This window comes from Hibiscus syriacus, unplaced genomic scaffold (assembly GCF_006381635.1).
Source record: "Hibiscus syriacus cultivar Baekdansim isolate YM2019G1 unplaced genomic scaffold, ASM638163v2 tig00111392_pilon, whole genome shotgun sequence".
NCBI classification, from domain to species: domain Eukaryota; kingdom Viridiplantae; phylum Streptophyta; class Magnoliopsida; order Malvales; family Malvaceae; genus Hibiscus; species Hibiscus syriacus.
This window is the reverse complement of record NW_024063078.1, coordinates 653,416-669,701: the sequence shown is the minus strand read 5'-3', so window position 1 is coordinate 669,701 and position 16,286 is coordinate 653,416. Positions and strand designations below refer to the sequence as shown.

Genomic DNA, 16,286 nt, shown 5'->3' with positions numbered 1-16,286 from the left:
ACAAGCATGACGACCTACACAAATTTGACCTTCGTCGTAAAGAGGCGTTAATTAGGTTGAGAATCATGCAACCTACATTAATGCTTGGAACAATAGGGCTTCATTCATGCCAACTCTTGACACCATTCAAGACGATGACTTTAATTTTGAGACTTCGGCTTACCTTGCTTATTTTTGGGATAATGGAAAGCCGTTCCTCACAACAATGGTAGAGAGGCGACAATTTTTTTAGGTTTAAGAAAATTTGGTAAAGCTGAATACTGTCTATCGAGTGGGAGTGGGAGTTCATCTACAACCTGAAGCGGAAATGACCGATGAGGATAATAGCGCACCACAACCGTTCGGCGATGCGTGATCGTTGCATCACGCAGTTGATGATTCTATTGTCCCGGCATACATACCAGAGTTTGTGCGGCCTGAGGCATCCATCTATTCTCCTACGTTTTCGTCGACGTATGACTTTGAACACATGGCAGTTCAAATGCTCCCAATGAATGAGGAGGATGGGTACAATACTCCTGACCAACCACAACGACCACAACGTATCAGACGTCCGCCCCGACATTATCATTCAACAACACCCCGTCATTGACAACAATTGTAAACTCGTTTGCTATTTATTACATATTATATTTGAAATTAGACTAGTTTTTTTAACCTTAACAATGATTTTTAGTATCAAATCATTACTAGTATCATTAGTATCAAATATTAAATATTTAGTAATTCGACTATTTTAAATCATTAGTATCAAATAATTAAATATTAATAATAAATCATTATTAATAATAATTAGTAAATCATTAGTATCAAATCATTAAATATTTAAAAATCATTAATAAATTCGACTATGTATAAATTTAAACTCGAGTAGTCCACACTTGTACACTCATTTGTTATTATTCTATAATTATAGTAATTATTAAATCATTAGTATTAAATCATTATTATAAATCATTACTAAATAATTACTATTAAATCATTATTATCATTATTATTATTAAATTATTATTATCATTATTATTAAATCATTATTATATTGATTATTACTAAATCATTATAATGATTATTATCAAAGCATTACTAAAATGATTATTATCAAATCATTACTAAATCATCAAATAATCAAATCATTAAATATTAAATTTATTATTAAATTATTATTTAAATTATTATTAAATCATTTTTATGGTTAATTGAACCACACGTCCATTCAAATCTGTTCAAGTCCTCGAATTATAAATGTCATATCAATTAGGTCCCTCCATTATTATTACTAATCATTACTATCAAATCATTAAAAATTAATGATAATTTCATTATTATTAATCATTACTATCAAATCATTAAATATTAATGATAATTTCATTATTACTAATCATTACTATCAAATCATAAAAATTAATAATAATTTCATTATTACTAATCATTACTATCAAATCATTAAATATAATGATAATTTCATTATTATTAATCATTACTATCAAATCATTAAAAATTAATAATAATTTCATTATTACTATTCATTACTATCAAATCATTAAAAATTAATAATAATTTTATTATTACTAATCATTATTATCAAATCATTAAATATTAATAATAGATGGGTGCCTCAGACTGAACAAACTCTGGTATGTATGTCGGGATAATATTAGTTATGTAACGAAAATGGCGTTAATTGAACCACACATAATTCGAATAAATACATAGAAATACATATATGATTACTAATGATGAGGCCTATATCTTGGTAAATTAGGACAATTATTTTTTGAATGGCCTTCACCCCTACATAATCCGCATCTCTTTTGACCTCTTTCTCTAGCATGGAAATCCATACTGGTATGAATTCAAGTGGACTCAGGTCGACCCTTTGGACTTCTGCGAAGCATTGGATTTGGTAGCCATTCATCATGATCCTTTTTGGGCCAATATGATTCATTAGGGATCTATCTGAACGCATAGCTGTAGACATTTAATATCCTACGTAGGTGGAAGCATTCATCAACATAAGTGTATGCGCTTACACCAGTATACATACATGCAACGACTGCATGAGCACATGGATATTTCCATGCCTGAAAACGACCAAAATCACACCATTTGTGTCATAAATCAACTCTAAATGTTTGGTCTTATCCTCCGACGTTACGGCGTATGCACGACACGACAAAAGTATGACCAACTCGGTCGAAATTATGAACAACCATTGATGTTGCCAATCACTCATTTGCTTCCATTGATTCCACCACTGTAGGAGCCCAAGTTTTACCTCTATTTATGACTCTCAATTTCCTTGCCTTTGTCCGACCAAACTTTAGCCAATCTAAAGCACGTCTCTTTCACCACACTCGCTATTGGGAGATGGCGTGTACCTTTTAGTACCGAATTAATGGCCTCAGCAAGGTATGTGGTCATATGTTCGTATCTCCGACCTTCATCGTATGCTTGCGACCATTTTTCCCACGGTATTTTTGAAGCCCACTTCCAAACACGCTGATCATTGTAAAATACCTTTAAATTCTCCAATCTCTTGTCAAAATTTGGTCGACGTAGTTCGTATCCTGTTCCATAATATATTGTGTTAAACCGTAATTAAAAAATCCACGTAAAAAATGCACAAATATTGTAAATAAAACTTACCTATGCTGACTATCTCGCTACGAATATGTGCGTTATGAAACTGGTCGATACTATTCTTGCCAATATGACGGATACAAAATGTCGGATATGCATACGGAGGTATCCAACGACTTCCTGGTCGTTCAATTACCGCCAAAATACTCGTTCCTCTATCGGATATCAAGCAAACTCCATCTTCACGAACGACATATTGATATAGATTGGTCAGAAAGAAATCTCAAGCCTCTGTTGTCTCTCCTTCAATAATGGCGAATGCAATTGGGAAGATATTTCGCTCACCATCTTGAGCAACTGCTATCAAAAGTACATGCCTATATTGACTATATAGCCACGTACCATCTACTTGGATCATACGTTTGCAAAATGAAATCCTTCAATACATGCCTTTAATGCCAAAATAGTCTATGAAATTTTCTTCCCTGGCAGAAGTTGACCTTCTTCGTCATATGCGCGGCATTGTTGAGACTTCACTATGGTTCCTGGGATAAATCGCTTCATGCTTGTAGCAAATGTGGTAGCTCATTGTACGATGTATCCCAATCTCCATACGTCAGCTTCATTGCCTTCATCTTCACATTCCACACCTTGCCATATTTTACTTGATATCCAAATTGGCTTCGAATAGATGCATCTAACACTGAACAAGATATCCTTGGATCATTTTCAACCATCGCCTTCACGTATTCACATATTACATCGGAGTCCAATAGTCGGTGGTCTTGATCGATGGAGTTTCGAAACATGTGTGCGGACCATTGTACCTCGTGATGACCCAAACATCGTGCCTTTGATTTTCGACACTCTGATTTCCACTTGCACTCTGGGCCATATTTCCACACTTCGCATATAGGGTTTTCTGGTTGGACTCTGTAACATGGACATCAACATGGCATTTGATGCAGTACTTTAATCGCCAGCGTAGCTTCATTTTTTCCTCTGAATTGCACCCCAACTGAAAATTCACCAGATTATCGAATGATTCAGTCATTTGGTACGGAGGTAATGTGGCATGTCTGGAATTCAGGTGCCGTCATCGCATCATAGTCTATCTCGTACATGTGAGGAGTAGCTCATACGGTGCTGGAACTTCATCAATTGCACCTCCACCAAAATATTTTCGTCGCCGCCTAAAACGGGTTCTTCGGTTTCTTCATCTTCGCTTGAATCATCATGAATTTCTCCCCATCGATTTTCAGCATCAATATCGACAACCAATTCGGTATGTTCTCGTCTCATACTGCTGCTGCAGATGTCCCTCCGACTTCATTTACACTTTCCAATAGTGCCATAAAACTGTCGGGAACCTGTATGTCGGCTCCTCAAACTGACTATAAAGCCATTTCAGATGGATTTTAGCCACACCCTTGATGACATAGGAACATCACATATGTTATGCACATCAACAAATAACTCAATAACTGCTATATTGGTTGACTCATGTAATCCAACCATGGTTCCAAATCATCAACTTCTTCAAGTGGAACTGTAGCATATCTGACTGGGTTGGGGCATATCATAAACCTATACCTTAAACTATCAACTGCAACTCGAATTTTCTTTCTATCTTATGCTTCATTTCTATAATGTGATGTATTTTTGAACATCATATTTATTGGTTTTTTAGACTGAAAAAACTACTCCGACCTCATTTTCCATAATCTGTCCATTATAATGGACAATCGTGAAAAAGTGTTGCTCATTTTTTCTACAAATAAAAAATAAATTAATTAGATTAAAATATTAGATAAGATAATTTCATAAATATTAATCATTAAATATATAATATACTATTATATTAATGATCAAATAAAATTTGTTATTTAACTTGATTGATTGATTGATTGATTACTATATTACAATAATGATTAATAATTATTATTAATCTAATGATTTGATATTTATGATTTAATAATAATATGATTTATTCATGATTACTAATATTATTTATTATAAATATTTAATGATTTAGATTTGATACTAATCATTTAGTAATTATTACTAATAATCATGATTAGTTTGATATATTTTTATTTTTTTAAAATATCAAACAAATTTGTTAGGTAAATATCGTGATAATGCGTTGGCCGGATTATTTCATTCAATTAATTTTTACTCCTTACTAATTTACACATACAATATAAATTAAACAAAATATTTTTTTTAAAAACACTAAATATTTTTAAACACATATTTTTTTTAAATAGAAATTATCTCGCACAAATTTATATAATCTAATATAAACTTACTAACTAACTAATTTACACATACACAACAACAAAAAATTGACAACAAAAAATAATAAATTACTCACGTATTTATGTCTTCTTCTCCTTTTTTCCTTCTTTGTTTCTTTCTTCGAATATATGAACGTAGGCAAATGTTGTGGAATAATGTTATGTATGTGTAAACCGTTTAATTTATTTAAACAACAATAGCTCCCACAAATTAATTTTATATAATCTAATATATTATATAACTTAACTAATAAACTATTTCTTTATTATAATATAACTTAGTTAAATAACACACTAATTAACTCTAATTAATTTTTTTATAATATAACTTCAACTTCAAAGAACAACTAATATACGTTTAAAGACACTAACAAATTAATTATATTTTTTTATATTTAATAACTTAAACTATTAAACTAATTAACTAATTTTTTATATAATATAATATAACTTAAACTAACAAACTAAATTTATACTAACAAACTAATTAACTAGATTTTAGTTTTACCCTAAACCCTAAACTAGCAAACTAATAATTTCATATAATAAACTAAATTAAACAATAAAAATTACCTCACGAACTAGTTTGATCCTTTATTTCTTCTTTTCCTTTCTTTCTCTCGGCAAAGTTTATATGTGCTTATGCTTATGCTTATGCTCCTGGTTCTGCTTCTGCTTCTACCCTAAACCCTATATCATTTATATAAAGCAAAAAAGCGTTTGACAGAGTCATTAAATTTGACTATTGAAGAAAATAATATTAGCATTGAATCGTATAACTATTGAGCTTTGAAAGGATTCAATTGAACATCAATATTTGATGCATTTAGCAGCTAAATTAACGCTGCAATCATACAGCTATGGATGCAACGCATGCAGCTACGGATGTAGGAATCTCCCAACTATGGATGCAACGCATGCATGAGTGATAGGGTTAAAGCTTGGTCTCGATGCATGAATCTCCCAGCTATGGATGCAACACATGCATGAGGGATAGGGTTAAAGCTTCGGTGAAGGAATCTCCCACAGCTTGGTCGTCGGGACTCCATGGCGACCTACCATGTCGCCGAGACTCCATGGCGACCTAAACCCCACGTGCATGCCCCATGCACTGATCTCCCCATGCACCGATCCCCCCATGCATGCACCGATCTCCCCCATGCACACCATGAAGCTCCCGCTCCTTGGTCGCCCCGAGTGCATGGCGACTTCCTTGGTCGTTGGGCGTGCATGGCGACCTCTTTGGTCACTGTAGAATTAACCCTATCTCAGCAAATAATATGTCCAAAGCATTATCTCGTGAAAAAAAATCAAGAACATTATCTCGTTGAATCAGCCCATCTTAATTAGTATTAAACAGATTTCATGTTTTCTTTAGCAATATCCAATCAGAATCTGCCTTTTGGCTAAATGTCTGTCGTACAAAGTTTCCTACTTTTCTTTGTTCATGCAACAATATCGGCTAACAAATGGCAATGCATGCATGGTTGATTCAGAGATCGAATTCTGTTTGGTTTCAACAAAAAATGAACAAAGATAAAACACAGTTGAAGAGGGAAGTTGATGAAAGTTTAAGGGAAAGAGTAGAAAATTTTCTTCAATTTTCCTTTGTTTTCTTCTATCTTCTGGTTTATTTCTGTTGGTTTAAAGGAAAAACGAAAAAGAAATAACAGAGGTTGCTGGGAAAGTAGAAAATTTTCTTCCGTTTCCTTTATTTTCTTTCATTTTAGTCTCTCTTCTGCTTATTTTCTCATCAACAATCTTTTCCATCCATTGTTGCTGGGAATTTCTTTTATCTTCTTCTTATTATTATCTATTGGTATTTAACCTAATATTAAATCTTAAAATCTATGACGAGCAAGTTCCAAAGAGCCATCGGCCGTGTTAAAGACCAGACTAGCATTAGTCTGGCCAAAGTCGGTGGCAGCACGTTGCTTTCCGACCTCGATGTCGCGATCGTCAAGGCGACGCGACACGAAGAATACCCTGCCGATGAGCGGTACGTCCGAGAAATACTTATGTTGACCTCGAGTTCGCGAGCCTACGTTAGCGCATGCGTTAACACCCTCTCGAGACGTCTCAACAAGACCAAGAACTGGACCGTGGCGTTGAAGACTCTGATGTTGATCCACCGTCTTCTCACCGAGGCGGCCCGGCGTATGAGCAAGAGATCTTCTTCTCGACGAGGCGCGGGACCCGGATTCTCAACATGTCGGACTTCCGCGACTCCTGGAGATCGAACTCGTGGGATTTCTCCGCATTCGTGCGGACTTACGCGTTGTACCTAGACGAAAGCCTCGAATTCAAGATGCATGGGAAGAATGCGAAACAGAGTATGTATAATACGATGACGAATTCGAGGAAGAATATAACGACAAGGTGATCGTCGTTAAACCCACATCGGTTTACGAAATGAAAACCGAGCAATTATTTCAAAGAATGCAGCAATTACAGCAGCTTCTTGAACGTTTCTTAGCTTGTCGACCAACAGGTTTTGATTAGATTCGAATCTAAAAAATTTCAAATTGTTTATGATATTAATACCCTACATAATGAAGATTTAATCTTTGCCTTTGGATGATTGAAAATAACAGGTGAAGCCAAATGCAACAGGGTGGTCACGGTGGCGCTTTATCCAATCGTGAAAGAGAGTTTCCAGGTTCATTACGACATGAACGAAATAATGGCAGCTTTAATCGACCGTTTCACGGACGTCGACATGCCGGACGCCATGAAAATCTACGAAGTTTTCTGCCGTCAAAGCAAGCAATTCGAGGAGCTCGATGCTTTCTACTCGTGGAGTAAAACCGTCGGCGTCGCTCGCCTGTCCGAGTTCACGGAGATCGAGAGGATCACTCAAAAGAAACTCGACCTCCTCGACGAGTTGATCCGCGACAAATCGGCGTTGGAACAAGGAAACCTAAGCAAAGAGGAACCGAATCATGAACCCGAGGAAATCGAAGAACCCGAGCCCGAAGAAGATAATAACGCCGTTAAAGCATTGCCTCCCCGGAAAATCTCGTCGAAGAAGAACGGAGAAGAAAGACGAAGATGATAACTCGAAGCTATCGTGGTGCAACAAGAGCTGACTTGTTGAACTTAGGGAGGACTCAATTTCCTTTGAAGACCACGCCGATAAATTGGCATTAGCGTTGTTCGACGGCCCTGCACCGGCAAAGACGTCGACGGGACCGACATGGGAAGATTTGAAAGACGAGACCGATTGGGAAACCGCACTGGTTCAATCCGCGAGTAGCTTAAGTAATCAAAAAGCGGAACTCGGCGGTGGATTCGACAAGTTGTTGCTAGACGGGATGTACCAACAGGGACAGACAATGGCGGCGATGCAAAGTTGTGCGACGACTGGAAGTGCTAGCAGCGTCGCATTTGGATCGGCTGGAAGACCTGCAATGCTGGCATTGCCAACACAACCATCATCGGATGGTGATAAGAACAATAATGGATCGACCCCAGTCGATCCATTCGCGGTGTCACTCACTGTGGCACCGCCGTCTTACGTGCAAATGTCGGACATGGAAAAGAAGCAGAAACTCCTCGTGGAAGAACAGGCGATGTGGGATCAATATAGAAGGAATGGCCTGCAAGGACATGTTGGAACGTCCAATGTACAAGCGTATCCGTACAATCATGGTGGTATAGTCATGGTCAATCATAATTCTGTTTAGGATAAACTACACAAATAATCACTTTACTGTACTGAAATGATCTTTTGATCACTAAATTTCTGAAAATCATAAAATAACCATTACATTTATTAAAATGTTATAAAATAGTCACTTCATATTATAAAATAATGATAAATTTTAATAAGCTTAAGGATTATTTTACAATAATTTGATAAGTTTAATGATCATTTTATAACCACTTAAAAATTTTAATGATTATTTTATAACTTCAAAAATATTAGTGATTCAAAAAAATATTTCATATTTTATAATAATCTAGGGATTATTTATATAATTTAATCCTTCTATTTATACATTATATTGTTTAATTATAATTGTAAACGCATGAATATATTAATCAAAAGGGTAAATATTTAATATCTAAACTATCAGTTTTAGTCCGTTTTAATACATAAACTTTAATTTTTTTCAAAATCATACCTAAAGTTTACTTTTTGTTTCATTTTAATTCCCGTTATAAAAAATGTAACACATTTAATACCTAAACTATCATTTTTGATATGTTTTGTACCTAATTTTTTATAAAAAAATCAAAACTTAAGTATGATTTAGGTATTAAACGTGTTTTGGTACCTTTTTTTTTTTAAAAATTTAACGGTGGAATACTAAAATGAAACAATTAAACTTTAAGTATAATTTAAAAAAAAATAAAAATATTAAATATTAAAATAGATCAAAATTAATAATTTATATATTAAATACGTCATTTACCCTGCATATAATTATATCGTGCATATAATTATATCGTGCATAACAACAGCATAAGAAGAAAGCGCTAACATTAATATAACTGCACAAACTAATAAGGTTTCACGTTGGTTAACAAAAATAATTTTTATCGTACAAACTTTGTTCCAATTTGCATAGGAGAACTGAAAATAAAAGGTAAAATTATTGTACAAGTCCTTGTACTATAGCATAGGGCATATTTTAATGTATATACTTTTAAAATGAAAAACAATCCAAGGTGAACGAAGAGCAATATAATCATTTTTGTATCAATTTAAAAAGTTGTTTATTTTATGAGATTAATTTAATTAAATAATGTGACATTAGTTTAAACAAAAAATTAAAATTATATTAGATATCACTGAAATTTATACGTTTTATTGTTTATATAATTAAACTTTTAATTGTTTCTGTGATGATGTAGACAAAACGATGATGTTTTAGATTTGCTATTGATTCCCAAAACGACTTTGTTTTAGGCACTGAACATTCGGGGAGTAACAGTTTTGTCACTAAACTTTAAAAAGATTCAGTTTTAGGCATTAAACTTCTTCGACCTTTGTGGGAAGTCAATCATTGTCCGTCACCGATCGTCATTCACATCAAGATTGATATCAACATGTTCATATTTCATTCACATTTTTTTCTTATCAGATTGCTTTTTTTCACAAAACTTAGTCAAAATTGACGAAAAATTATATAATGATTTGGCATGCTAATAATACTCTTATCTCCTCCAATGGCTTGCGAATGAGACTAGTTTTGAGGTACGTTGTATGACTTCTTGAAATAATGTTTATCAATATTTGAATTTTTAAATAAACACCTCAAACCTTCAAATTCGAGAAAGATAAGTAAAAAAAATTGATGGATTTGTTTTGTTTTTTTTATCATTTTAGAGTGATTTGCGTAAAAAATCATAGACAAAGAAAGATAATTAAAATATAAATAATTTTAAATCGATTTTGTCACAAATGAAAATTAATATGGAGAGTTCATGTAATGGGATGATTGTCCGGTTAACGAAAGATAAAATGTGGATGAAAGTATCAATCCTTAAAGCTTGGTGTTAATAGATTCGTTTAAGTGCTCTTTAGCTATGATTGTAAGGGCTTTGTGATGGCACATTGGTGCTTGAGTAGTCTGATCTGGTGGGTATTAGCTTACAGAAACGGTCATGAGTCATGTTCTTCAAATTATACATTATTTTCCTTCATATAAGTTTGTTTAGGGACATGTTTAACGAGGTTTACCGTTTAAGTAGTTTGATATTATAATAAAATTCTCTTGTTGAGCCAAAAAAAAAAAAAATCAATGAATGATAACGATTCACTGTCAGCGATGACATTGATAATCACATCACAACAATATTGTTTTATCGATGTCATCACATTATTTTGATTTTAACGGTTTGATACTATAGTTAAAGTTTTTATTTATTTATTGAATATATGGTTAAAGTTAAAACCAAAATATAGTGTTATTATTAAAATAATTAAAAGTTTAATTGTATGAATCATACACGATCTAAAGCTTAATATTTTTAAGTAACGTGATATGTTGAATTGATCTATTGTAACTTAAAAAACTCAAACAATTTTATATGATTTGATCCGATTTCATATTTTATCACCGATCAAATATAACGGTTTGAGTTTTTTAAGCTACAATAAATTAAACAAACATATTATATCACTTAAAAACATGACGTCTTACTTTGAACATGATACTACAACATTTAATCAAGTTTAACACATAAAATTACTCAAATCTTCATCCTATGCAAACCAATCAACTTAGTAAGCCCGAAAGTAATAGCCATGGCAATCCAGCCTCCAACAAGCACCCTACCACCGGAGTTCCCCCGAACAAAGCCCCCACCACCCCGAACACCACCAATGACATGCTAGCCACCGCAACGGCCATCCTCACCTTATGGTCCGTTATAAAAGCCGCCGCCAACAGCGGAAGCACCGCACCAACCGAGAAAGCCAAGGCAGATGCAACTGCCGCTTGTCCCGGATTCGCAGCCGCTTCTTCTCTCTTTTCTTTCTCTCTTTTCATCTAAGCCATCTCGACGTCCCTCTGGGCATACACCGAGACGAACTATCCGATGGCCATGCTACATGCACCGGCCACCAAGCCGGCGAAACCGGCAAGGATCATGGCTTTGACATCTTTTTTAACAGAGCCAACGCCCATTAACAACGAAGCTACTGAAACTAACCCATCATTAGCTCCCAAAACAGCCGCTCGAAGCCACTGTCCTCTCTGAGAGTAATCGAACTCGTTTTCACACTCAGTGGTCATTGAGTTAGTCGACATTGCCATGATTAGAATATATGATAAGATATTCAGAGAAGGCTTGTGGAGGACACGGCTTTCATGGAGAGGTATTTATAGAGAGAGAGAGTAGCCATGGTGAGCGGGGTTTGATTTCGAATTATAATGGAGATTCAACTATAAGGCACATGCTGCTAATAAGGACAAATAAATTTGAGAAATAATAGTGAATGAGTCATGTTATGAAAAGGGGTTGCTTTCCAAATAAATCATTTAGGGATCGTAGATAAAATTTTACGTAGGAATTTAAAAATTAAGGTAAACTACACCAAATATCATTGAACTTTATCTTTTGACTTGTTTATACCATTAAACTTTTAATTTTTCAATTATAACATTAAACTTTGATTTTACATTCAGTTACGTCCCTCCGCCGTTAAATAAGTAATAGAAGGATGACATGGCTAGCGGTTGTTGACGTGGCATGTCAAATCAAAATGACGTCATTTTGGTGTGGTTGTTTTGATGCCTAAAAGTACTATATCGTTTTAGACACTAAACTTTATGGGTGTACCGCTTATGCCACTGAACTTTTAAATATATTTCTTTTTTAGCACTGCATTTTTCAACCGCCATCGAAAGCCTATTGTCTCCCGTCATCGATCATCTTTCGTAGTGAAATCGTTACTAAAATGTTTGCATTTGACTCCTCATTCTTCTCATATGATTAGTTTTCTGTGAAACTCACTCAAAACCGACGAAACTAAACATAAAAAATTCTATCATTTTTAGATGTTTAGAGACTTTATTAGATTTATGAGGTTTGAGGTGTTTGTTAAAAAATCTGAATAGTGAAAAACATTATTTCAAGAAGATGAACAACATACCTCAAAACTAGGCTCATTAATTAGTCATTGAAAGAGATCGGAGTATTAATATGTTGAACTTTTAAATGGATTTTTGTCAATTTTGAGTGGGTTTCATGAAAAAACAATCATAGGAGAAGAAAGAGAAGTGAAATACGATCGTTTTGGTACCAATATTGTCACGACATATGACCGATGAACGAAGGTGTTTGGTTGTCAGCGGTGGCAGGAAAGTGTAGTGGTAAAAAAGAAAGCTATTAAAGAGTTCAGTTACAAAATCGATACACCCCAAAAGTTTAGTGTCTAATACGACGTCGTTTTAAGCATCAGAACAATCGCACCAGAATAACGTCGTTTGTTGTGGCATACCACTTCAGCAATAGCCATGTCCTTGTCCTATTAGTGACTTAACGCCAGAGTGACATAATTGAATGTAAAACTAAAGTTCAATGCTATAATTGGTAAAATTAAAATTCCAGTTATATAAACGAGTCAACGGACAGAGTTCAGTGATATCTAACGTAGATTACCCTAAAAATTTAAAAATTTAAAAATTTGATATTTATTAAAAGAAATTAAAATTATATATCTTATAGAAAAATTAAAATTTTCTAAAATACAATCCCACCTAACATCGTCGGTATATTCCTTAATCCATCTCAATTGGAGGTGGATTTCTATGTTGGATACCATTTTCGTTTGATTATTACATGGAAGTCTGGCTTCCACACGAAAGTCATTGCCGATTTGATATCCATGGCAACATATATATTCACCACTACTACTCTTTTAAGACTAAAATAATGAAAGCTTGCGAGTTGTCAGAAGATCACTTCATAGTCAAGATCTCGTAAGAGTACTAAACACTTGACATTCCTTGGAAAATTGTAATTTCTTGACATGTTCATTGTACATAACTTATAAGAATTAAATTATTGTTGATCCAATCTACGAGTAGTTATCATAATTTTATGTCTAACACTAACATTAAATATCATCATAAAATCGATTTTAATCAATAAAAATATGACCTAATAGATTAATAAAAATATATCACCGTATATCAACTGACAATATCAACTAATGATAGATTATTTATGCATAAAAAGCACGTGAATTGCACGACTTTTAGTGAAATAGCATGCAGGCTATTATAAGCTATACGTTTGATTTGATAAGAACATGGTTTGAAACATGCTCGACATGTATATTATGCATTACAAGTTTATAACTTTTTTTATTAATAATTTATTTATTTTTATAAATGTTGATGTAGCCATAAATAAATAGTATTCCATATTCCTTTCGTGTTGTAATTTTAGTAAGATTGAATTAATAAAATTATATTGTGTTATCATGATCGTACATTTTATATAATTTATCATTTCTTATAAGAAATAGTATAAATTTAAACGAGTTTTTACGTAATAATATATAAGTTTTAACACATTTATACGTATTAAATTTTAATACAATTATACATAAAATATGTTTATATTAAGAGGATTTTAATTTCAAATTCAAGAGGCACAAGTGACTCAGGTGCAACCCGAATAATGCATCTTTCAAGTCCCGTCAACCACGATGCTCTCCACACGAATACCGCTCGTAGCTGTTCGACATTAATAAATATTAGATAAATTTATTGTTTTTTAGCTTAACTTTTTAAACAATAAAAGGATGGCACATATGGGTTTAGTTATATTTCAATTGACTGTGATGCTTTCAATTCAGTCCGTGATAGGAGACGACAACGGATTAGGTTTTAACACATGTCATTGAGAATACGAAGGAGACATTCTACATTGATTGACATAAATTCTGATGACATAAAAAAGATAGATAAAGAGATCCAATCAGCCTTCAAAAGCGCCTTATGGAAAAGTAAGATTCACAATGTAGAACTTTCCCCCGGAAGAAGAAGAATAAGAAGCTATTGAATTTAGTTTTCTTGCGGCAGGATTTGTAAAACCCGATGTTGTGAAGAAAATAGCATCATCCCTTGAGATTAAGTTGTGGCTTGCTAGAGCCATTAAAGTGTGCATTGTCGGAGATGCTACGTTGAATTTGAAGTGTATAGTCTCTACATTAGCCGATGCAATTAAGAAGATGTGTGAACACGTCATGGAAGCCTTCTCAAGTGCCAATCTGAACGCGAAAGCTCTCGATGTGGCACTTTCCCCGATAGAATAAGAAGAGGCTATCGAATTGAGTTTCTTCCTCCCCATGATGTCGATGGTAAATGTTGAAAAGTCAAATATGGGTGGTGCATAAATGCACCGAAAGTGCACAAATTTAATGCACCAAAAATTTGTTGGTTTTTTTTGTTGACATTTAGAAAGGGTAAATTATAAACTTTAGTCATTAAAATTTAGGGTATTTATAAATTAGTCCTTAAGCTTCAACTATAAATACCCTAGCTCATTTAGTTTCAAAACCATCCCAAAGCATTCTAGCTTTCTTCCAATACTAGAGATAATTTAAAGAGTTTCTTGAGAGTTGTTTTCTCCTTTTTATCAAGAGAGAATTATCATTGTTTTCTCCTTGGTAGATCGAGAGAAGTTGTAATTCATATTTTCTCATAGTGAAATTCTTCTACCGTTGCCCGTGGTTTTTACCCTATATTATTTAGGGGTTTTCCACGTAAATTTTGTGTCTCTTTTATCTTCATTTTTATTTTATCAAATTATCAGTTGTGATTTTGCTCTATCCGATAGCCGTCTTCCGCAATAATTGGTATCAGATCCAGATTAGAGTGTGCAATATCTGCTTATTGTTTTTGTGGTTGCCACCAAAAGGTAGATCCTCCAACATAAGAAAGTAAGAAGTTATTACCCATTCTTTGAATGTTCCAGAGAACTATTCACGATAGTGAAATAGTGGGAGTTATCCGTAAAAGAAGCTATGACAACGAAATTTGATATTGAAAAATTCAATGGGAGAAATTTCTCAATGTGAAAATTGAAGATGAAGGTCATCCTGAGGAAATACGGTTGTCTAGCAGCTATCAGTGAAAGGCCGGTAGATTTCACAAATGACAACAAATGGATCGAAATGGACGGAAATGCTATGACAAACTTTCATCTAGCATTAGCAGATGAAGTATTGTCAAGCATCGAGGAGAAGAAGACAGCTAAGGAGATATGTGATCATCTCACCAAACTGTACGAGGCCACATTGTTGCATAATAAAATTTTCCTTAAGAGAAAATTATACACTCTCCGTATGTCAGAATCTACTTCAGTGACGGAGCACTTAAACACACCAAACACGTTATTTTCTCAGCTTACATCTTTAAGATGTACAATAGGAGAACAAGAACGTGTTGAACTTCTACTTCAAAGTCTACCTGATTCATATGATCAACTCGTCATCAACTTGACAAACAATAATGTCACTACTCTAGCCTTCGATGACGTTGCAACTGTTGTTCTACAAGAAGAAAATCGGCGTAAGAACAAGGAAGATAGACAAGTAAATCTTCAACAAGCAGAAGCGTTAACAACGATGAGAGGGAGATCAACAGAACGTGGCCAAAGCAGCAGTCACAAACATGGTAGATCGAAGTCGAGGAGCAAGAAGAATTTAAAGTGCTATAACTGTGAAAACAAGGGTCACTTGAAGAAGAATTGTTGGAGTCTAAATAAAAACTTCAATCCACAAGGAAATACCTCAAACACTTCAGATGATGTAGATGATCTATGTTGTGAAGCGTCAACCACCGTGGAAGGTAGAAAGAGATATGCAGATATATGGCTCATTGATTCGGGAGCAATATATCACATGACCTCAAGAAGAGAATGGTTCTATCATTATGAACC

The 16,286-nt window shown here is 34.0% G+C and overlaps 2 pseudogenes; one reads left to right on the top strand and one right to left on the bottom strand.

Annotated features, from left to right (window-relative positions):
• The first annotated feature begins 6,675 nt into the window (after positions 1-6,675).
• On the top strand, positions 6,676-8,579 carry LOC120160358 (annotated as a pseudogene).
• Positions 8,580-11,081: 2,502 nt separating this feature from the next.
• LOC120160555 lies at positions 11,082-11,647 on the bottom strand (annotated as a pseudogene).
• Between the last annotated feature and the right edge of the window lie 4,639 nt (positions 11,648-16,286).